This window comes from Pinus tabuliformis, chromosome X (assembly GCF_031772625.1).
Source record: "Pinus tabuliformis cultivar Carrire ecotype Pingquan chromosome X, CPIR1, whole genome shotgun sequence".
Taxonomy (NCBI): Eukaryota; Viridiplantae; Streptophyta; class Pinopsida; order Pinales; family Pinaceae; genus Pinus; species Pinus tabuliformis.
The window spans coordinates 1,588,438,858-1,588,463,960 of record NC_142308.1 but is presented as its reverse complement, the minus strand read 5'-3'; the positions used below and the strand labels follow the sequence as shown (position 1 = coordinate 1,588,463,960).

General features: G+C 37.9%; 3 pseudogenes; all 3 read left to right on the top strand.

Moving 5' to 3' along the window:
• The first annotated feature begins 7,030 nt into the window (after positions 1–7,030).
• Positions 7,031–7,912, top strand: LOC149146093 (uncharacterized; annotated as a pseudogene).
• A 1,842-nt stretch (positions 7,913–9,754) lies between these two features.
• Positions 9,755–10,364, top strand: LOC149146092 (receptor protein kinase-like protein At4g34220; annotated as a pseudogene).
• Positions 10,365–19,899: 9,535 nt separating this feature from the next.
• Positions 19,900–21,904, top strand: LOC149146091 (receptor protein kinase-like protein ZAR1 pseudogene; annotated as a pseudogene).
• The last annotated feature ends 3,199 nt before the right edge of the window (positions 21,905–25,103 follow it).

The window sequence follows — 25,103 nt, the reverse complement described above, 5'->3', positions numbered from 1 at the left end:
TACTTTCGGACAATCTGAAAGTGTCTCACTGTGATATGCCACCAGATGCCCCTTCTGAGTAAGCACTGCCCCGATAGCATAGTCAGAGGCATTTGTCTCAACCTCAAATGGTTGCTATAGGTCTGGTAATGTGAGAACTGATGCAGAGTAGATGCGATGCTTCAACTCAGAAAATGCCTTATGTTGTGATTCATACTAGAAGAACTTTTCTTTCGCTCTGCCCTTGGTGACTTGACTCAAAGGCCAAGTGATATGAGAGAAACACAACAAAAAGATGCAGTAGAAATTGGTAAGACTCAGAAAGCTACGTAGCTCTGTTAGAGTGGGTGGGGCTAACCAACCTCAAATAACTTGTACCTTGGCTGGGTCCACATGCACACCTCGCTTATCAATGATGTACCCCATATATTGAACTTGGGTCATACTAAAAGTGAATTTCTTCAAATTGGAACACAACTTGTGTTGTTGCAGGGTTTGGAGACCTGCTGAATATGGTGTAGGTTATCTTCCCAACTCTAGTTGAAGATTAGGATGTTCTCCAAATACACTACCATGAATGAGTTGTTGAAGGTTCGCAATATGTCATCCATTAGCCTCATGAAGGTTGCGGGGGCATTCGTCAACTTGAAAGGCATGACTAGCCATTCGAAAAGGCCCTCCTTGGATTTGAAGGCAATCTTCCACACATCAAAGGGTTTGATTGACACTTGGTGATAACCGAACTTCAAAGAAATCTTGCTATAACATTTGGCCCCTTTGAGCTGGTCTAGAAGGTCATCAATCCGTGGGATTAGATACTTATTTTGGACAGTGATCTTATTAAATGCTTGATAGTCCATATAGAGTGTCCAGGTGTCATCTTTATTTTGTACCAACTTGATCGAGCTACCACGGGGTGATGAACTTGGCATGATGTGCCATTTTTGAAAAAAATCCCGAATCTGCCTCTTAATTTCATTGTTCTCCAGAACCGAGTGTTGGTAGATCAGTTTTTTGGGTAGCAACGTGCCCAGGGTCAGATTGATGAAGTTCTTGACTTCTCAGTGGAGGGGTATCCCTGTGGGTGAGGTGAAGATGTGCCTATATTCCTCCATGACCTTGTCCATATGCTGCTGCCGTGGGGAGGAACCTTTTCTGGAGGCTGTGAATGTGGCCACATTCTTCTTCTTGCCTTGAGGGAGAATCATAAGGAAGACAAATTTCCCAGTCTGGGAAATGATCTTACTTAGTAGAGATCAAAGAGATGGTGGTAGGCGGTGCTACCTTTGGTATCCTTTATAACTTATTGCCCAAATAAATAATAATAGTGCGAGGTCTAGATTCATACACATCATGACGCTTCCACAAGTATGGTTGGCCTAATAATACATCACAAACTTCAAGAGGAGAAACATCATAGAGTACCTCATCTATGAAGGGCTTGATGCTGTAGGGAAGGAGACATAGCTGACTGACATGAATATCTCGTCCTTGGTGAAGCCACCTGATGGTGTACGACTGCAGGTGTGGTGTGGTCGGTAGGTCCAACCACTTCATGATATCTGCTGAAATGAGGTTCATTTGGCTTTCGATGTTGATAATGAACTGCAACAGAGAACCCTTCATCCACATCTGTGAGTGGAAGAGCTGCTCCCCCTCCTCTAAATCTTTGGGCTCAATCTTCTGGATCTTGGTGGTGGAAATGATGGTTGGGCTCTGCATCAATAATCTGATTCCTTTTGTCATTCCCCTTGTCAGGTTTTGACTGATTCATAAGCCTTCAACTTGGCCACTAGTGACTTCTTGGCTCGACACTCACTTGTGTTGTGAGTGGGGCTCTTATGGAACTCACACCATTTCCATGTGTCCTTCTTTGTCTTTGTGGTGTTTTTCTTTCTTGCATATTCATTGGGTTGTCCTTGGTCACCCCGCCTTGGCTTTGTCCTCTATTTTGCAGTTTGGGGGCGCGTTTCCCTTGCTTTGGATTTGCAGATCCAAAGTCTCGCTTCTTCTGTTTAAATTTCTGGTCGATCTTAACAATGTATCAATAGGAAACACGAAGAGAGGATATGTCTAGGAACTCCATATCATCCTAGATGTACTTGTGTAGACATCCGTAGTACTTGAGCACCAAATACCTCTCAAAATCATTGATACCCAACTTCGTGCAAAGGGTATGAAAAATATTTGTGAACTCCGACATGTCTTGGTCCCTTCCATGTCATAGTGTGGTCCACTTTATGTATTTATATTCATAGCTCTCGATAGGGTAATATTGTTCCTTGATGGCATCTCGAAAAGAATTCCAAGTGGGTGCAGATGAAAATAGTGAGAGTTCCCTCTCGTCCTTTTGTTCACAGTAAGTTTCCCACCTGTCCTTGACATGGGGGGAAGATTTGAGGAGTGAAAAAGTAATATTTTCTCGATTGGAAATGTCATGAACTGAAAAATATCTTTCCCACATATTTCACCATCTATCTATGACGTCTACATCTATATGGCCTTCAAATATGGGAATGTCAAAGTTGACTTGTACTTTAAGGGAGTGGCACCTCTAGAGTGGCTGCTAGATGAAGATGCGTCACCTATGGGTAGCCGTTGAAGGATCTGGGCAAAGTTATCCATCATCGCATTCCTCTGTCGCTCGAGGCTTCCTCGAGCAATATTTTGAAAGGATATCCTACTCCCTCATCTTTCTTTTCTTCTGCCATGGGAGGTCGTTGGGGTTTGCGAGGCTTGTCTTGCAAAGTTTCAACTAGTTCGCGCCCTAACTCCTTATACCCTGACCTTGTTGGGGACATGCAAACAAAAACAAAGAAAGAGAAGACCACTCTGACACCACTGATCCAAAATTATGTAGGGACACAAAAAAATACAAATATAAACATAAACACAAATATGCATAAGAAATAAATCTTCATCTCATTAATATCAAAGAACTGAAAGATGCTTACAAGCAGAATGGAAATAAACTAGCTTGGGCGATGGTAGCTTATCTCTGAGAAGAGACATGTCGGCTACATGCCTCTGAAATGTGTTACAATGGGGTTCAAGGGCCTTTTAATTATTGAAAAACAAAGGGAAAACATAAACAACGAAAACCCTAACCCCAAGAGATGGAACACCGAGAGTTTGTGGGCCCAGTTGGGGTTAGTTGGGCACCAAACTTCCCGGGGTCGTAACTTGGTCATATGATCTCCATTTGGCGTGTACGATACCTCGTTGGAAAGATATCTCTGAGTACTACATGATTTGTGGTAAGTGTATGCATGTGCCTAATGTCAACCTCAAAAAAATTCCTTTTAGGGGGTTAAAACAACTCCAGAAGTTCAGGACCCGAAAACTGCTATAAATAGTAAATGCTGTTGTAATAAAGGAAACTGATGAAATCGACTAGAGGTCTAGGTGGAATAGGTGGGTGGCCACCAATATCCACCCAGATCATTTGTTTATGACATGTTTCCACAAAAACATTCTTGGGGAAGAGGAAGACATTAAAGGCGAGGAAATAGATAACATGGATCCTGAGCTTACATAGTGGGCATGTTTATTTTACTGTTTCAGACTTCATAAAATTTCTATTTTTGGCATATATTTCATGATACACTTTCAACACACGAATTTTGGTTTTGATACATTCCATAACACTTCTTATAGTACATTTTTAGCATAGTATGTTTTATGACAACATTATATTTTTGGATATATTTATACTTGATGACATACTATTTTCAGTAGTTACACGTGGAGATATGGTCGCTAATAAAGTATATTTATTTAATATTTTTTTTACTATGGTTATACATATATATTAACAAGATGGGAGATACAAGGGTTCTTTTTCAGATTATGCACTTTATTCTTTAATAATATTATTATTCACACTTGTATGTTGGGAGTCACAAGGGTGATATTAAGTTCATGAGATGAATGAGGGGTGACCCACCTACCAAGTTATTTTCTAAACTTTAATTAACTTTTAAAAATTTAAATCCTTTATAACTCTCCTTCCCAAGTGTTAGTAAAACATATCTCAAAAGAGTTAGGAAAAAAAGAAGCTAATCCTCAAAATAATTAGTCTTTCTAACTGTTTCAATTTGATACAAAAAGGGAAGGAGACTATGAAGCTAAAATGAGAAAATCTGTGAGGAGAGGCATGCAAAATTTTTGAAAGTTGTCATGATTTTCCTTTGATTACTTTTTTTGTGAGTACCATAGGCTAACCTATTTAGTGACAATAGACTTATTCAAAAGAGTGACAAGGTGGAGAGCAGATTCATCTCTTAACTCTAAGGTAGTTCAAGTTATCTTTATTTCCTACATCTATTTATGCTTACAGAGGGTCTGTCATTTAATGCTAGTGCTAATAGGTGAATGTTCTGCAGAGAAACTTTGTTGATTTATTCATATCAAAATGTCCCACACGGATTCATAATTGTTGTTCTATCTTATTTTTGTCCTCAGAGTGTTTTTGTATAATTATGTTATGTCATAAAAACTTTTGAATTTAATCCTGGCTAGTAGTTCTCGCATGAACTATCTAAAAATCAGGTTGTACTCTCATTTATTAATAAAAAATAGTCATTTATAGCCATCTTTATGTGTGCATATCTTTCCAGAATTTTATCCCTTTCATGAACAATTTAAGCTGAAACCTATATGAGTTTTTGTGGGATTTATACAATAGATTGGTACATGTTTGCATAGCCTTGTGGCTAATGAAGCATTATTCTAAATCTACTCATAAAATTATTTTCTTTTCTTCAATTTTATTTTGCTCATGTCTTTCACAATTGTTATTACATACTATTCATATGTACATGTTTTTATTTTACTGCTGCCATAACTTGTAATTATTTCATTTTCTGATTTTTTTTTTCAATATTTTACTTTATAGTTTGCATTTCCCTTGTTGTAAATAATTTTGTATGTAAATAACAAGTCACAAAATTAAGGGCGTAAAGCATCGGACCTAGCCCCATTATCTCATACGCTTAGTGAGATTCGAGGGTTTGGACGTGAAGTGTAAAAACACCCTCCGCCAACACATGGGAGGCACAATATGTGTCAGCAAAATCAAGGCCACTAGCATAGAGTTGATGCCAATCAATAATATCATTTCCATAGGATTTGAATATTGTAATTAGGATTGCAACTGAAGGGTGGCTCAAACAATTTGCAACTTGATTGGTATTTCATTTCTTGTTCCTAAAGTTGAGGTGGAATTACTTAAGCTAAGTGGATCGTTTCTAAATGTGATCACTTTGTAGCTTTACATGGGCCTACATGATTTAGCAGGATAAAATATTTGTATGGAAAATAGTTTCCTTTCTAGGACAGTAATAAGTTAGATTATTTTCAAGTTATTGTCAGGATGAATAATGGAGTGGATATCCTTATCATAAGTTAGATTTCTACATTATGTGTCATTGAGAGTAGGTAATCGAGTGTCCATGCTAAATGAGAACAACACTAATCACACACTTTGGGGTATTTGTCCCATTCTCAAATAGGTGTTGCAAATAAGGAAGATTAAGAGCTGGTGTTGCACAAAGTCATTGCTTCAACCCTTAAAATGCTTGTCATTAGGCTACAATCTAGGTGCACTTGTATTTGGTTGCCCCTGTTTTCACCAATTCAACAACCAATATACGTGGTAGAACCCAATAGGAACATACAATAATAATTAAGAAGGCACAACTTTATGAGTGTTGTTGGAGCTAGCCAATCTTGAATTATTGGAGGCACATATACACCATCATGATCCACAACATATCACAGGTACTAAGTTATTTGTACATTGAAAAAACACCTATAAGTTTGCATATAGTTATGGGGGCATAGAATGTTAAGAAATTGTTGAACATGCTACAAGGGCTCCTCTCATGATTTGTCCAAGATGAGGATATGATTTGAGTAGAAAACCACAAAGGAATCAATGAAAGGTCATACATTATAGTCCATAATCCTCATGAATGTTATGGGGTAATCATTAAACCAAAATCCATAACTAATCATTTAAACAAAACTTCCTTAGAGTTAATAGGTTTTGTTGGAACTTAGTGATACCTTGATTTGAGATTAATTTTGTTGAATAATTATGCTCCTTTAAGTCGATCTAACAAGGTTTTGATCTATGAAATATCGCACAACTTTTAGACCATGATCTTATTTAGGCCTTTGTAATCAATACATACTTTCCATGCACTATCCTTCTTTTGAACCAAAATGACTATACCCTTAAAGGGTGAAGCAATGGGTTAAATGTGGTCTTCCTTGATTAGCTCATGAATTTGTTGCTTAATCTTTTCATTTTCTAAATGAGAACACTTATACATGAGGTTATTGTGAAAAGAAGTGCCTAGTGTTAGATTGATTGAATTCTCCACCTAACATTATAGTGATACCTTGTATAGGACAACGCTATGTTCTAGTACTTTGAGAGTAAGTATTCTACTAGTTTTAGTTGCTTTATTGAGATCCTCTACAGAAACTCGGGTAGCCATAGTAGTCTTCCTTTCTCTATAAGATTTTACCATGGAAAATATAAACTTATCAATTTTGTCAATACATTAACTTATATATATATATATAATTTTATTTTAACTATTAATTATTATTAACAAATGAGAAACCATTTAACAATTCAATATATAAGGTCAAGCCAAACTTAGTAATGAAAATTCAATGTGTATAACTGCCATAATTACACCGATAGGAATTTCTTTGTGGGCTCGGGGTGAGTAGACATTATTCGCTCCTGCCAATAGGAGGCATCTATTTTCGTCGTCCTCCCTCCACTTAAAAAATGACATATGTATTAAGCACACAGAGCTAGTAGTGACATCTGTCTGAAGCACTCATAGTTGAAAGCCTACCATGTCCAGTACTTTGCCACAGTTACCCAGGCTGACGACCTCATTCATCGCCTACGTGCACTCTGGAGAATGCGGGTCCTTAGAAAAATATTGAACTGGAGGCTTTAATGTGCCCACCCTCAAAAACTTACTTCTTGAGGTGTACAACACTGAAAGGGACGCCATCGTGAAGGATGGGGATAGGGAGCTTGCAGGTGTGTGGATGCACAACTCCAAATGGATTTTCCATCATACATAGACATGTTGGTTCCCCACTAAAAAGTGGACGCATGATTAATGGAAACCACCTTGTCAACTTGAAAGTTTTACCAAAAAAAATACATGCTGCATTGACTTTAAGGTTGGTGTGGTGTTGTAGAAGTAGTGCTAGGGATGCACCGAGATCGGATCCTGTAACCAATTTTCCAAGCTAGAGGAGTTGTACAAGGCCTATAGAAGAAGCACATTCCAAACAAAACCCAAATCAGTTTTTGTGATTTGACAATAATAAATTAGCCAAGTTAGTGACCACCATTTTTAGGGACTCGTCAGACTCAACCCCATTGGAAGCAAAACAAAGGATCCAAGAGGCTGCTACCCTCTTCTTGCTAACAAGTTTTATCTTTATTTTCAATTCCTTAAGATCAAGGCTACATAGGCTTGCACTGGCCTATGGACGAGTGCCCTACTATTGTCCTTCTCCGCCAACCACTACTGCTACTGATAGTGTTGATAGCCATATACATGATTTTACCATTCCCACTCTCACCACACAACTCAAGGAAGGAGAAATAGAAGGGGATGGAGATGGAGGGGAAGCTTCAACCATTGAATATTTGAAAACACATTCCAACGACATGAAATCTCTCAAGATTCTATTGCATACTAGGATGATGAAGCATGATGTACAAGGTACCATGGAAACCCTTGACATAATGATGTTAGTGGAACCATATGAGATAGAGTGGAGATTGATGAAGGAACATGCACATTATTATCTTGGAGACATGAAGGAAGTTAGTCATACTTATCAATGAATTTTTAGATTCTCTCCCTTCTCCCCCATGGCTCTATAGGTACATTGTATTTTTATCACTTAACACTGCCTAACATTTTTTTTGAATAAATGTTGAATTTTAAACGTGGTCAAACTCCATAAAGAACTCAATTTACAAGTTCTATGCCTGCTGAGATTTGAACCTGTGTGCCTTGGTAGAAGTTTAATGTGCTCACATTTCTGTCTTCCCTTTCTGAACTCGGGTCCCTTGGTAGAATATTAATTCTCTTAGATTTCTTTGTCTTCCCTTTCTTGTTGAAAACATCATCGTTGTATTTGAACTTGCTAGAAACTATTACTATTATTATGTTGATTGTTACGCCAATAAACATTTATCTACAGGGTTGGGGCGGGTTCATCTTCGTCCTTAATGCACACACTAAACAATGACGAGTTGGAGATGATGTTGAAGGCATTGAGGTGAGTTGGCTTGGGGTATAGAAGGAAGAGTTGACATCATTGAGGAGGTCAATATGGACATCATTGTTGGCATTCGGTGCTTGAAGCCCTGACAGAACCAAAGGATCTCCATTAGCTACAAGACGATGATCCTCATCCGAGCTTCCGGGTCAATATTGGGTAATTTTCTAGAACATTTTAGAGCCAGAACAATCAAATGTTCAAATCTCGTGATCAAAGACAGAAGTAAGGAGGAAATCTCAGTTCGAGCCAATAGAACAATGTGTTGCCAACTTTTCGATTCAATGCTATGTCATCTACTCCAAATTAGGGAATAAGCATTTCGATCTTCATTTTTGAGCTTATGGAAAATCGAGGCCAAGAATTCATCTAGTAAATATACAATGATATCTTGCTCTTGATAAACACGAAACTTTTCATCCTTGCTATGTAATTTAATTTTTGTTTAATTTTTCTGACAACCCAACAAGGCAACTATTGATTTAGTGTCCCAACAAAGGATTCAAGAAAGCCCAAACCAGTAAATGAAGGATGTAAGGATCCTGGTGAAGAATTCTACATTACCCAACAATGGGTTTACAAGGACTTGAACTTATTAGCACATCCCTTTGAATTAAAATCCATAGGCATGAAGCTTGAGAAGAGGATTTTTGTAGCATAAATCAAAAAAAGAAAGAAAGAAAAACTCAAACCCTAATATTGTGCATTCGTAGGCATACCGTGTGAGATCTGTTTGGATTTGGATCAAACTCGTCAGCTGAATTAGTGGGTTAACAAGCATGCCACCATTCAAGCCCTTATCTACACTATTAATGACTATTTCCTTGTGTTCATGGATTACTCAACATAAAAATCCGAAGATAACCATTTCAATGACCAAATATTACAAGGAAAATTGTATTCAATGTCCAAAAATTCAAACCCTAATATTGTGCATTCGTAGGCATACTGTCTGAGATATGTTTGGATTTGGATCAAACTCGCCAGATGACTTAGTGGGTTAACCAACATGCCTCCATTCAAGCCCTTATCTCCACTATCATTGACTATCACCTTGTGTTCATGGATTCCTCAGCACATAACTCCAAAGACAACCATTTCAATGACCCGATTACATGGAAAATTGTATTCAATGCCCACTGATTCTATTCCTGCTCATTGAGAATATATTTTCTTTTCTATTGTTTGTTGTTTGGTGAAAAAACATACACAAGGATATTTCATTTTCTTTTCCTTTGCCACAGGTCATGACTATTTTTTTGCTCCATGCCACTATCGCTGTCATTAAGTTAGAGATTGGTGATAGGGAGAACTGTATTTGGTGTTATTCGATTTTGTGCACAAAACGAGAAAATAGCTTCGCGGCTCGAAGCTATTTTCTCGTATGGTGGGTTGCCTTAGCTAGGTGAATGGTGGAATACTCGCTTAGTGATTCAATTATTTTGCGCTTCATAGTGTTTTTCTTTATGGAAACAATCTCACATGATCTATTCCTATCGAGCTTAGTAGATTTCTTAGACTTCAAAACCTGGACCCTTGAGAAATTTCCTTAGTGGTCCTATTCCTCAATAGTTGGTGAGGTGTAAACTGTTGCAGAGGTTTCTATTACAAAACAATTTCTTCATAGGGATGATTCTAGTTGGGCTTGGATCAAACCTTAATACTATAGGAGTAGTTAGATCTAATATTTTGAATGGATCAATCCATGGGGATGTCGGTAACCTTTCTTCATTGTTGGGAATTATCAATATTTCTTATAGCATGATTTCTAGCCCAATTCCTCGAACTCTCGGTAAGTTTCCTCTAACTATTAGTTTATATTTACAAAATAATAATCTTAGTGGACCAATTCCACAAGATGGATCTCTTGCAAATCAAGGACCCACGACCTTTGTGAACAATTCAGGGCTTTGTGGATTCCCCTTAAAAATCCTTGCAAAAATGTCGTACCAACACCTCCTAATCTCAATTTTCTTTTACAAGGCCTTTCATCAGGGAGCCCTCCTAATCTTGCGGTGACCCCTATGCTGAGAAATCTAGGTCATCAATAGTTAGGTGATTACTCTACTTATGATAATTTCTTGTGATAAACGTTTTCTTCTTGATTATGATCTTCTCTTTATTGTAGTTATCATTGTGTTATTTTCATCAATACAATTACCATGAAAAAATAAAGAGATAAGAGACACAATATATAGGATTATCAGTTAGGGCCAAAAATTCTCACTCTTTGAGAGGAAAACCCAAACGAAATTCTTCTTATAGATATTCAATTGACGAACACTAAGATCATGAAAAAGACCCTTGACACTAGAGTCCTCCCAAGACCAATTCACTAACCTCCTTTCCAACACTTCTTATCCTCTTCCCCTTCCTAGCTTTCTTCATAATCTTGGTCTCTTCTTGAAGGTATGCAACCCTACCACAAAAACCCTAGATTCTTTTCGCTTCCTTGAATAGTCTCCTTAAGAGAGAGACTTATCGTTCTTCTTCTCAGCTCCTTCCAACGAGGTCTTCTACCCAAATAAGATTACCTTAATATAGCTGCAAACCTTCGACCTTCTTTTGGCACCTTCAGATCTTCTGCCTTCGCATGTGGGAGGATATACTACCCCAAAACAATCCACAACAAACTTCACTCTTCTTCCTTCTTGCTTCACTGAGATAGAGGCTCCTTTTAGTATGTTTCTCGCACTTCTTTGTAGACTTGCTTGACCAAATTTCTTGTTCCCAAATGAGGATGAGCACTAGTATATATAGGTGTTTGTCCATGGAAGTTAGGTCGACATGAGCTCTTGGAGGAGGGCCGACATCATCTTCTATATTTTCTTCCTTCGTTGTAGGTCGACTTGAAGAGGGCTAGTGACAAGGTCTTGGAGGATGAATTTACGTAGACAAGTGTGACTCTTTTCATTGTGTAACATGTCTTCATTACATGACAATGACTCTTTATGACAAGATGAAAAAATTCCTAGGGGCTCTCAATGGGAGCCTATACTAAAATAAAATCTCTTTCTCCTAAAACCCATGATGCAAGAATTACAATAATTTTATTTTCTTCTTTACATCTCTTACATAAAAATCACAATTACATGTCATTATGAAGACCGGACCTAGTTACACCTTTTCAACACTCCCTCTTAAATAGGGAGGTATTCATAATGGTACTTGGTCATTCTCAATCTGAAGAATTTATCATAAGAAGAATCAGATTGGTAACCCATTTGTTTAGAATCATATTAACTAACATTGTTATATAGAAAGGCCTTGACTAACAACTCTATCTCTCCACAATATCTGAGCTCAGTGCTAGCGAGACCAATGATTTAGTATAAACACTCTCATCATTGTCTCTCTCAGAACATAACCCACCTGAGTTCTCAAGGTGTGTTCCATGAGGACTATTCTTTTCTTGGGCTCCCTAACCCTCAAATAATATCAATCCTCCACAACTCCTCTTATCTTGGACACCCTATCTCATCCTCAAAGAGTATCAGATGCTAAATGATTACCCAATCCTCTATTCTATCTTCCCAAGTGAAGACAAGAATAATGTGTCTATCTCCCCCTATCAATTAGGGAGGACATATCTATTCCAATAAATGAATGTACTCATTTCCACAAAAGGAATGTACCTAAGCTCCCTCTTGGCTTAGGAATTCCCAAGTTTTCTTCCAAGTAAGAAACTTGTTTTCTAGGCTCCCTCCTAAATAGGGACCTGTAACATCTCATTAGGTGGAGATGATGGGACGACCAACTTCTTGAAGAACACCTTCCTTCTATGTCATGAATTTCTTTGTCTCGGAGCCTCCGTATTTTGGGAACTTCTTCATAGGGCACAAACCATCCATCACTTTCATCGATGAGTCAGTCATGTTATTATTCCTCTCATCAGAAAGGGATCTATCAGTCTTCATTTGGCATTGCTTCATGTTATGCTACCTGTTAGAGTCGGTCTAGTAGCCCTCCATCAGCGATCAAAGCTCTTTGCATTTGCATAAGTAGGCGTCTCATCAGTGTCATTTTTGCATTCCATTAGGCATGCCATAACCCTGATGGAGGAGCTGGTGCCTTTGTCCCCCTCTTGGCATTGCTGGATCAAGGTTGTTTCAGTCCTTAGACTCTTTCAAGCTTACTTGTCTTGTCTTGAAGTCAAATTCTAGGTCTAGGGTTTTGGTCAAGATTGTCTTCAAGGTCATGTCTCTGAAGGTCAATAAGTGCCCAGCAAGTCAGAGGGATGATTTTCAAAGTATTTCTTCGAAAGATTCTATCTTGTACAGTTAATTTTCACCTTGGATTTAAAAACCTTGTTTTTAAAGCCAAGGTCATTTCTCAAAATTTGCCAAGGTCATTTCTCAAAATTTTGTAAAAATTGTAAAAATTCACAAGGCTTCAAAGGACAGCATGTAACCTTGGCTCCCTTGCCAAGATCCCTCAGATGCTATCCCTGCAAAAATTATCAAAGAAAAGCATCAAATCAATCAGTTTCAGGACAAAAGGAAACCAAAAAGTCAAGTTTATAAAGTGTCAAAGAAAAACATTATAAAGTGGGTTATGATATGAAATTAATTCAAATAAAGTTATAAAAACCCCAATCTCCCTCCATCGAGCCTCATTGTGCATCCAAGTCATTGAGCAAGTGATTGCAAGTGAGTTCGAGCCGAAGTTGTGAGTTGCAGAGGCGCGCGACCCGTCAGACCAGGCGCGCGACCCGTTGAGCGCCCTCCGACAGTGCAAAATTGTAACGGGCGCGACCCGTCAGAGGCGCGCGACCCGTTGGGTGAGGCGCGCGACCCGTCAGCGCCTTCATTGTAAAAACTGCCTGTAAATTCACCAAGGAGCCACAAAATCGCCGAATTGTGTGAGGTAGGCCCTCCAACTCAAAAATTTGTTGCTTGTTATGGTTAAAGGAAATCATGAGTGCATTTTCAAAGGTCTCCATTTGCAAATGAAAAGCTCCACTTTGCTTTGGTTTAAAATTGTAAAAATGGCTAGGGTTTATATGCTGTTTTAAGGTATCCCCTTGTTATCATTTTTGTATCCCCTTGTTATCATTTTTTCCCCATTTCCCATTTCTTTTTCCTTGTCTTTCTATGTAAATTTCCCTTGCAAAATTGGTGAAAAGCCCTAAACCCTACCCCTCTTCCCTAAGAAATAAAAATCAAACCCTAACTCTACCTCTCATAATATCCATGTAAATAAATTTATATAATGATGCATATGCAATGATTTTGCTATGATTTTTCCCTAAAATCCCTGTTTTATATATTATTATTCCCATTTTCCCTTTAAAGTATCCCTCCCCTAACATTCCCCTCGTGCTCCTTGTCCCCTTGAAACAACATTTTAATCAGCATTTTACAAAGCAGAAACAACAGTATATTTCAGCCACTTTGCTCTTAAAACAATGTCAGAAACCGAAACCAATTATGAGCAAAGTGATGACCAGGCATCAGCTTCAGAGATTGAGGTACAGAGGAGGCTTCCTAAGGGTGGAAAGGGTGGACATCATAGAAGAGAGGAGCCCACCTCTTTGGCAGATTTACAGGCTTGTCCTATGGCAGTCTCATGTTTCCATTATATGTCTTTCTATGAGTTTTGCAAGAGGATCTCTCGGATTCAGCATCACAGGGAGTTCGCTCGCCTATTTGTTTTACATTTGAGTGATGGACATGTCAACCTTGCCGGGGTGGATTTTACATTGACACCCAAGATGATTGCTCAAGCCACAGGGATACCGAATGTCGGAGAGGTGTGGAACAAGCGCAGGATGTTGGACAGTGTTCAGTTTGAGCCTTTCATTAGACCTGCATTCATGAGACATTTGACGGGTGTATTTCCCTTCAGATTTTTGAGGAGTGAGTTTGCTCCCATGATGAGGCTTATCATGCTCTTTTTAACCTGTGAGGGCAGATTTTCACAGATATATTCGTACCATATTCGCCTATTGATGCATTTCACACGGGTACGGATGATGAACATCCCTGTTTTCATGTGCCAGAACATTGAGAGGATGGTGCCTTTGATGCAGAGGAAGAGCCCAGCTCAGCAGTATAGGAGCCTCTATCATTACGGTTTGATTCAGCTTGTGGTCAGACATCAGTTGGCTCAGCAGGGCATCACATGGGAGGAATTCATCTCTCGTGAGTTCTTTACAGCACCACCACCACACCCGAAGATTGTTCATGAGGAGGGAGGACCATAACAGCAGCATGATATCCCCGGGACTAGCCATGTCAGCTCTCCTTCGCTTGTCACTTATCAGAGAGGCCAAAGGGCCTTATTTGCAGCAGCTCGACGAGTATTTTCTCCACATCAGGTGGAAGGGGTCTCGCCTTCTTCATCAGCTCAACGAGTGTTATCTCCACAGCAGGTGGAAGGGGCCTCGCTTTCTTCAGCAGCACAGGCAGCACAGAGGGGCAAGCAGCCCAAGATTGATGAGGGGCCATCAGGTGTTCCAGATATAGAGCTTATTGATCATGATGTCAGTTCTCCTAGCCTAGAGTCGAAGGAGATCATTCAGCACCTTAGAGCTGAAAATGATGCATTGCAGAGGAGATTAGAGGGGGCACAATGGACAATCTCATATCTAGAGCAGCGCAACAAACAGTTGGAGGATGAGCAAACTCTTGATGAGTTGTGGAGGATTCGTAGTGACCGCAACTTGAATCGAAGAAGACCCGGTGATCTATTGCCCGCTGAGCGAGAGTCTATGCTTATCCAGCTCAATGCTCATTTGGAGAGGCTGTTGGCCAAGGCCAACCAAGATAAGGAATTGCTTAGAAACATGAAGAATCATTATTGGGCACGGATGCACGTGTACAAGGCGAAGATGAAGGTGTTTCAAAGGCGGTTGGCCAAAGCACAAAAAAGGAGAAAAAGGCCCGATCCCCTCCACATCTTGGCCGAGGCTTCCTTGAAGGAGAAAGGCATTAAATAGTTCAGTCACAACACAAATCCCAAGAAATTTTGAGCGTTTTGGGTCAATTTTGGCTTTTTCAGGCAATTTACAGGTTTTTCCGCTTGACGGGTCTCACCCCCCGCGCGACCCTTTCACTTGGCAACTCTATTTTGCAAAAACTCGGCATTTCTAGATTTTTCATGAAAATTTATACATTCTCATCCATTGCCAAGAGATTTTATGAAGTTTTGGGCCTCCAGAAAGTCAAAAAACAAGCAAAAAATGACTTTCTGCCACATTTTTGACACACAGAAAGCAGTCTTGGGAGATTGCAATTTTGGAGGGGCAAATGACAACCAAATTCAGAAATTCCAGTTGGGTTGGAAAGTAGACTCACAGACCTTTCCAACAAGCCTACTCTTGCCTCATTTGGACACCTGGAAGTGCCCCAAAAGTGCTCTCAAAGGCGCGCGACCCGTCAGGATTTGGCGCGCGACCCATCAGGCAAATTTCATAATTTTTCACTTACAGCTCATGGATTCGCCCAGCTATTACTAGTTTTGACTTTTGATGGGGTTTTTCACCCTCTTTGATGTAATTTATGTATTTTCATGTTGATGTGACACTTATTTACCTATTCTAGAAGATTCATTCATGAAATAGCTTGTATTTAATGAATGAATTGGTTTCCTAGCTTATAGAGGCAAGTTGTTTTGATTGCCTAGTTTTCAGTGCTTAGTTTAGAAGTGGTTGAAACAGCTCCTAGGATAGTGAGCTCGACCCCTAGAGGCAGGGAAAGATGTTAGATGGTCTATATTATGTACTCTCTTGCTCATTTTCATGGTTGGACTCTTGAGGGAGAAGCTATCATTGTATTATTCACTGTATCTCTGCAATTTTTGGCTAAGGAAGACCAGGGTTTTGCAATCCTTTTTGGGATTCTTGTGGTTACATGTATTGATGGTGTGTTTCTCTATGTACTTGTAAGTGTGTTATGTGAATCATTTCCTTTCTTTTCCTTCTGCACATTAAACAAATGAAGTGTTAAAGTAGAACTCATGACTGTCATGCTCTGCTTTTAAGTTTGTTTAATTTCAATGTTTTCTACTGTTTAAGGAGAATTCAAAGTTATTGTTTGCTCTCCTTAACTCCTCATCTGTCATTCTTAATCATCCACCTCAAACAAAGGCATCAATACTGTCTCCTACCTTGCCCCAAAGAACCCCCTGCAGAAACTGTGTCCAATCCCCGCACCCAAAATTGCCACCTCCTCAATTTGCCACCAAAAACCCTAAAAATCCCAAATCAACCCTTTGATCAGTTTACTAGCCTAAAATCAGTGTTACCCTATTGTTTATCTCACCCATTAAAGATCTTTATCGAGATAGACCGGAGAGAGCCCTCTCTCGCCCCGTAGGGCTAGCTACGAGGTTAAGTGGTTTGATGTTGCCTTGAGGTTTACCTTTCTCAGCCTGAGGTGAAATTTCAAGCGCTAACACTACCTTCATCATGATTTCTTCTTTGGAAGGATCTTCCATCCTTCTACATGGTTATCTTGGAAGATATCCATAGTTTTTCCCTTTGGTAGTCCTGCATAAGCCCAACTAGATACTAGTTCATAAATAAGCAATGAACACTTAAATAATAATTACCTTTGTGATGGTTTTTCATCATGACATCTTCCTGTAGGCATTAACATCCAACGTACATGTTGACACATCTCCTAAAGATATGTATTGTCAAGGGTCTCTATATTTTCCAGACTTCCATCAGAGCCTTCATATCTTTCTGGGAGATATCATATTCAAATCTTCTTGGTCTCTCAGATGTTGACTGCCTTTACCATTGTTTCTTATTCCATGATCTCTTCCTTTCTTTCTTCACATCTTTCATTCCCAGGAACTTCCAATTAGAGTTCCTCAATTGTAGTTAGTTACCTCATCTTCCATATGAGGACATATTATGTTGATTTCATCTAGTAAATATGTGATCTATGCATTCCTGCATCCTAGGAGGAGATCCTTTCTTTGACCATGCTTATCAAGGTAGAACATTGTTCCATGTAGTTTGTAACTATATGACATGACTTTTATAATATCACTTGTGAGCATACATACTTCATCTTTCCTTAAACTTCATGCAACAAATTCCTCTGAATGAAGGAACCCCATTCCATAAACCTACTTCCTTGTTATGTCATCATGCCATCATGAATTCCACAAGTTTCGACTTATTGATGAAACACTTTTCTCTCTTTAGTGAACCTTACAATGAAGATTCCATCATAGAATCTTAACATATCTTATCCTGCAGATGTTTATTTATCTTTCAATGATGTTTTCAGAGCTATATCCTACATAGCTATAATTTTTTTTGTTTTTTGTTTTTGTTTTTTTGTCCCATACATTTTACATCTTACCTATATCATGAGCTCTTAATGCTTCTACCATGATGCCATTCTCGAATATGATGTATCCTATCTTATTTACAAAGCTTCCTATTTATAATTTACACAACAGAAGAATATTTGAGGGAGATTATCTCAGTCATAGTAGATATCTCTCACTTCCTCCTTCTTTGGCTTCTTTGTTTTAGGTTGTTCCACTTCTTTGGTAATATGAGCTTCTTCCTTTTTTCTCTTGTTATTGTCCCTTTTAAATTTAGGACAATCTCTTCTATAGTGCCCATATTCTTGACATCCATAGCATTGCACCTTAGCCATGTTCTTCCTTTTCTTTTGAGGACCAAATTTTCCAAATTTTCCCTTTCCTTTTGACATAGCAACATATGCTTGATTCTGCTCATTCGATCCCACATCATTTTTTGCCTTCAATTTGGTTTCTTCGATTTTTCATAATGACCATAGATCTTGGAAAGGGGTGGCTTCTTTCTTCCCATAAATACTTGAAGTGAAGTTGCCCCATTCCTCCGGTACTGCATTTAATATTACAATGGTCATTTCTTTGTCAAACATTATTTCACCCAAATCCTAAAGTTGATCTCTTATTTATGAAATTCTCTTAAAATATAAGTCTATTCCCTCTTCTCTCGAGATATTCAATTTGTAGAGTTCTTTCCTTAGAGAGATAACTTCGCCTGCATTACTTAAGGAAAACAATCTACCAATTTATCATATATTGCTTTTGAAGTGTCAAATTTTGATACATATGGGATGAGACAGTCTTTGATAGATTCTATGAGAATCCTCTGGGACCTCACTTCCCCTTTCATGTATTTAGAAAGTGCTTGAGTATCTTCTTTGGGAGGCTGGGTTATTGACCCCTTGATGTGATCCATGAACTCATTCTAAATGAGGTTTATGTATGTTATTTTATTCCATGCAAGAAAATTTGAAGCCCCAACCAGTTTGTTACTTTCCTTGCAAAAAGACATTTTGGTAGTTTCAGATGAAGTCATATACTTACTTAAGTAAATGTTGCTTCTTCCACTTGCTTCCTCCTTAATCTTGATGTTGATGTAGATAGTAGAAGATTATTCCTTGAAAGAGTGATGAGAGAGAGCTTGTTTTACGAACCTTCTTGAAGATTATGACAATGTTCTTTGATCTAGTCTTCCTTAGTGTTTTGAAGAGCTTCCACTTCTTTGGTGATGGATAAATGGTGAACTCAGAAATGCTTCTAGGGTTTTGGACCTTTATTCCTGCTCCCTCCTTGATGATGATTTTTTCAATCTAGGGTTTTGGTATGATGAATATCTTGATCTCTTACTTGATATCTTTTGTCTTGCTTTCTTGATTAGATGCCCCTTCTAGACTTTAGCACCTTAGCTCTGAAACCATGTTGAGAAATCTATGGCACCAATAGTTAGGTGATTTCTCTACTTATGATAATTGCTTGTGATAAAAATTTTCTTCTTGATTATGATCTTCTCTTTCTTGTAATTATTAGTGTGTTCTTTTCATCAAGACAATTACCATGAACAAATAAAGAGACAAGAGACACAATATATAGGCTTGTCAGCTAGGGCCAAAGCCTCTCACTCTTTAAGAGGAAAACCCAAACAAAATTCTTCTTATAGATGTTCAATTGACAAACACCAAGACCATGACAAAGACCCTTGACACTAGAGTCCTCCCAAGACAAAGTCACTAGCCTCCTTTACAACGCTTCTCTTCCTCTTACCCTTCTCGGATTTCTTGAGAATCTCGGTCTCTTATTGAAGGTATGCAACCCTACCATAGAACCCCTAAATTCTTTTCACTTCCTTGAATAGTTTCCTTAAGGGAGAGGCTTATTGTTCTTCTTCTCGGCTCCTTCCAGCGAGGTCTTCTACCCAAACAAGGTCACCTTAATATAGCTGCAAACCTTCGCCCTTCTTCTGGCACCTTCGGATCTTCTTCATTCGCATGTGGGAGGATATTCTACCCCAGAACATTCCACAACGAAATTAACTCTCCTTCCTTCTTGATTCACTAAGATAGAGGCTCATTTTAGTATGTTTCTCGCACTTATTTGTAGACTTGCTTGACCGAATTTTTTGTCCCCAAATGAGGACGAACACTAGTATATATAGGTGTTTGTCCATGGAAGTTAGGCCGGCATGATCTTTTGGAGGAGGGCCGCCATCATCTTCTAGATTTTATTCCTTCGTTGTACGCTGACTTGAAGAGGGCTAGTGACAAGGTCTTGGAGAATGACTTTACATAGACAAGTATGAATTTTACAATGTGTAACATGTCTTCATTACATGAAACTGACTCTTTATGACAAGATGACAAAATTCCTAAGGGCTCCCAATGGGAGCCTATACTAAAATAAAATCTTTTGCTTCTAAAATCCATGATGCAAGCATTACAATAATTTTATTCTTCTTCTTTACATCTCTTACATAAAAATCACAATTACATGTCATTATGAACACTGAACCTGGTTACACCTTTTCAACACTCTGCAGTAAGAAAAGGTCTTAAAACTGGTGTAATTGTTGCAATATCGTTGGGAAATGTTGTGGCCATTGCCATAATTGGCCTACTCTTTGTCTATTTGTATTAGAAGGCTAGGATCTGCCAAGGCAAATGGTGCAGATGTGGAGGAAAAGAGAAGTTGGTAGGAGGAGGGATTCCTCAATGTTTATGTAACAACACGAAGACTTCTGAAACAACCTCAGAGAAGGGAGACCAGGGAGATCTCATTCCCATTGACAAAGGTTTCAACTTTGACTTAGATGAATTTCTCAGAGCTTCTTCTTATGTCTTGGGGAAGAGTGGATTGGGAATTGTGTACAAAGTGGTACTTGGCAATGGGATTTCAGTGGCAGTGAGGAGGTTGGGGGAGGGAGGTGCTCAAGATTTGAGGAATTTGAGGCTGAAGTTCAAGCCATTGGATGAATTCGACATCCCAATATAGTGAAATTTTGAGCATATTATTTTGCAGCTGATGGTAAATTGTTAAGGTCTAACTTCATTTGAGATGGAAGCTTGGTAGTTGCATTGCACAAAAATCTTTCTTTTATAGATTTAGTTTTAAGTTTCTTTGATTTTATGGTGGATTTTTTCTCTTCACCTTGGTTGCTCAAAATACACTATTTGCAGGGTATAATATTGATAGTTTTAAGGTTGTGGATTTTAATGAGAAGGCAAATCAAAAAATGGTTTTCAACATTGCTTATTGGATCTATTTGATTCATTGTTTTCTATCAATCCTAGGGTGTTGCTTGAAAAATGTTTTCTAGCCTACTTTGTTCGTAGTTTTGAGGTAGGAAGGCTTACTTCTAGGTTAAAATAAAACAATTGTTATTGCATAGTTTCTCAGACCACTTTAATCGATTATTTCATGACGATTTACATCAAATGCATGAATTTTTTATATGTTTATAGCTACGAATTAAAACTTTAATGCTAACTCTCTATTCAGAGATATCCTCTTTTTTATATGTTGTGAGAGAATCATCTTTATATATCATCTTTTATAGGTTGACAACAAGCCTGACGATTCCTACCAATTCCTGCAAGTAGATCAGGCCATCCAACTACACCTTTGCCATGCGCATCTAGGATAAAAATTGTGAATGGAATTGCACATGGTCTGGCCTATTTGCATGAGTGGAGTCCTTGTAAATATGTACATGGAGAAATTAAGCCCACAAATACTCTGTTGGATAACAATATAAAACCATATATCTTATATATTTGTCTTGGGTCATCTCTTTAGTATTGCAGGCACTCGAGTTGCACCTCAACAAAGTGGAGGAATTCTTGGTGGAGTCCTTCCATCGGGAAAAGCCTATGTTGTTTCTCGTGGAAGCACATTCCCAGGAGGAGTTATAAGATTAGTTGTAGAATGACCAACTAATGGTGGAAGTTCACATTCATTTGTGAGTAATTAACAGGCTCCAGAAGCCTCTGTTGTTGGCCACAAGCCAACACAAAAATGGGATGTTTATTCATTTGGAGTTGTCCTTTTGGAAATGCTTATAGGTCGATCTCCAACATTCCAACTTGCATCCTATGACATGGACTTGGTCACTTGGGTTAGAAAATCATTCAAAGAGGAACATACACTATCATAAATTGTGGATCCATCATTCCTGTAAGAAGTATATGCCAAGAAATAAGTACTTGATGTATTCCGTATTTCTCTTGCATTTGTAGAAGCAAATCCTAATTTGCGACCCAGGATGAAGAATATATCTGATTCTCTTGACACAACCGGAGTTGCATCAAAAAATTGAAAAGGATACCAAGCTATACAATTTGTTCATCTATTTACTCTATTTTTTGGGAGTTATCGCTCCCAAATTTTGGCTCATTATTATGTTGAGAGTCATATCCAAGTGCAGAATCCACGACATGCTACACATTCTCTCCAACTGCTTTATTCCTATATCTATAGGAAGCAATCTTCTATTTCCTATGGAGAGTGTTCAATGTTAAATTGAGGGTGCGGTTTAGTCCCCATTTTTATTAAAGCATCCTTCTAAGAGCATTTACTTATTTATAATGCAACTTTCAACTATTGTAGTGCAATAATGCGCAAATTTTCACTTTAATGCATATATTTTATAATTTCATTTCATCTTTGTATTAAAATTAGAGTACACATTATTCTTACTATAACTAACATGATGGCACTACAGATCCCAGATCTATTTTGTATCAAAAACTTGAGATTTCTTCCACGGACTCTAATGACACTAATTGGCAACAATTGTGAAATTGTAAGATTGTGGATTTTGTACTATGGTGGAAGGAATACCGAGGCAAACTAATAGGGACATGTTGATGTTATCGTTTGTATATTATTTTTCTTAACAAATTAATAGCAACTCTATGCCTCTATATTGACATTTTTTTATCGGAAATTTCAAAGTATGTCCTTATAATGGCATTCTCTTCATAAGATATTTTTTTCACACTATACTCTTATGCACTTCTGTATCGCGTAGCTTGCACACAAACTAATCTTCACTATTATTTACTCATTCTAGAGATGTATTAAACTTAATTTCTAGATGTTCCAAGTGCTCGCTTTGAATGTGGCCTACTGATAATAAAAGAGTGCTAGGTCTTGTATTTGAATTATTTGAATAATGAGTAGTTAGTAAGAGTGTGAGATCTTGTATATGAATTATTGGACTACTGAGTAGTTAGTTGGATGATTAATCAACTTAATATTATGTAGAAATTTTATCATGGTAACTGCGTACAAACACCTGAACTATGTGCAGTCTACTTTTTGTGCCTTTTTAGTACTCTATAAATATTAATGTGATTCCCCCCTCTCTTTATATATAGAGTCATGGTATACAATGATTAATAAATATATCAAATGGATATATTTAGGATATTTTAGAATTCCTCCTAAGATTTAAGAAGTTATTGTTTAAGTCATTACAATTTATATTTTTTGTATTTTCACTTCATGTCAATATGGGATTTAATAATTATTGATTAAAATTCCCAAAAATGCCATTATGTAAATCTGTTGTATAATTAATAAACTTGCATAACCATCCAAGTTGATGGATTATATCTTAATGCACTAAATTTTCCACATAATAATTAAAAATTAACATGATCAAGATAATTCATCCATAAAATTCCGTCTATATTCCATTGGATAGCTCGTCACAACAGATTTGATAATATTATATTAAAAATCTAAAATTCTACACTATTACAGTTTTATTAAATTTCTGGATCTGTAGATTTTACCATAATTAGTGCATGCATGCAAATGAAAATTATGCATAACATAGAGAATAAAAAAATAACATCTCACACACACATAAGACACAAGATATGCTCTGGGAAACCCTTTCGAGAGAAGCCCAGTTGGAAGGCGAGGCCACTCCACTCTCTTTCTTTGTCTGGAAATATGGTTGTAGGTACAAAGAAGAATGGCATGTGGCTTGTGGGCTGCTATAGTGCACAAATCCTCTTTGTATTCTCTACCTCCTATCCCCCTTGGCTATTTTTGCTCAGCTATGGAATAAATGCACTTGAAAGAATGGAATGCCTCTTCCTCCTAGTGGCCCGATTATAACACAACCCGATAGCCTACTAGTGGTTAAGTTTGACTACCTTAACTCTTAACCAAAGTTACAATATAAACTCTTCTAGAGTATTTTACATCACAATCACATGGATAGACCCTTTTTCATGAATAATGGCGGTTGATGCGACATCCTCTAGAACCATGGTGGTGAACACAAGGAGGTCAACTTCTGAGTGACATAACTTTCGCATATGGACTCTGATTGATGAGATTTTTGTGTTGTTGGAAATATATTTGTGTGTAGAATAACATGAAAAGGTGCATCATTAAAGCAATAAAGTTTATCCCCCAAAAACATCGTTTGATGCCTTAAAACACTCCCATAAGGTTTCAGACCCTGTTTTGTCAAACTAGGTCATGCCAGTAAAAACAATCCCATGAGATTATTCATCCACTTTTTCCACTCCGAATGCATCAAGATGGATGAAAAATAATATAATGGCCCAATCCAGATCAATAATAAAAAATATAACATGGTAATTGATGCTGGGGGTTCTTGTTCACCTTCTTCACATAGTTGAAATCAAAGACGAGTAAATATTTTAACTTAAAATATCATGGTAAAAGTGAAGCTTAGTCTCTTTTTTTCCCAATATGAATAGCTGTATGGCCAAATGTCAAAGAAATAGACTTAAGAATTATTAATGAGCAAGCAATCCTCAAATGCATTTTTTTCATTCTACCGCTTTCATTCCATGCAATGAAACAATTTGGAGGGAAAACTTCATCACATGCAACCCCCACATAGTTGTCAAGTTTGGCTAAAACTTATGTTGGAGGCTCTAAGTGTGAACTTTTTAGATTACACAATTTATTTATCAACTTGTCCCATTTGCGAGTCTTCCCTTTGTGCATGATTTTTAGGTATCACCCTAGCTTCAACTTTTGTAATAAGCTAAAATTCTTATTGTTACTTGCGTGCCACACAAAATAGTTGCTCTTTACTCTTGCAATGATGCCATGCACAAAAAGGTTGTTGTATGGATTTCAAATGATGCTTATTGTTGACATGATCAAATGACTCCCTTGTAGAAATATATAGAGAAGAATCAATGCAAGATATTGATAGCCTCCAATCACCTATAATTTCCAACATGTTTCTAACATTCAATAACTATTAATGAAGCATTTAATTATAGGGTTGGTCCATCTTCCTTGAACATGGTATAGAAAATCACGACACATATCTGTAATGCTTTTAAGTAACACTACATAAAGGAAATTGCAGGCCGCACCTCGTTGTCGTTTGCTCATGTGGAATATCATTTTCGACAAGATCCCCACAGGAGTAAACCTCTTGAAGAGATCCTTCCACGGCCCTTTCAGATGCCATCTCTGCTGTTGTGAAGAGGAGAGCACTGATCATCTATTCA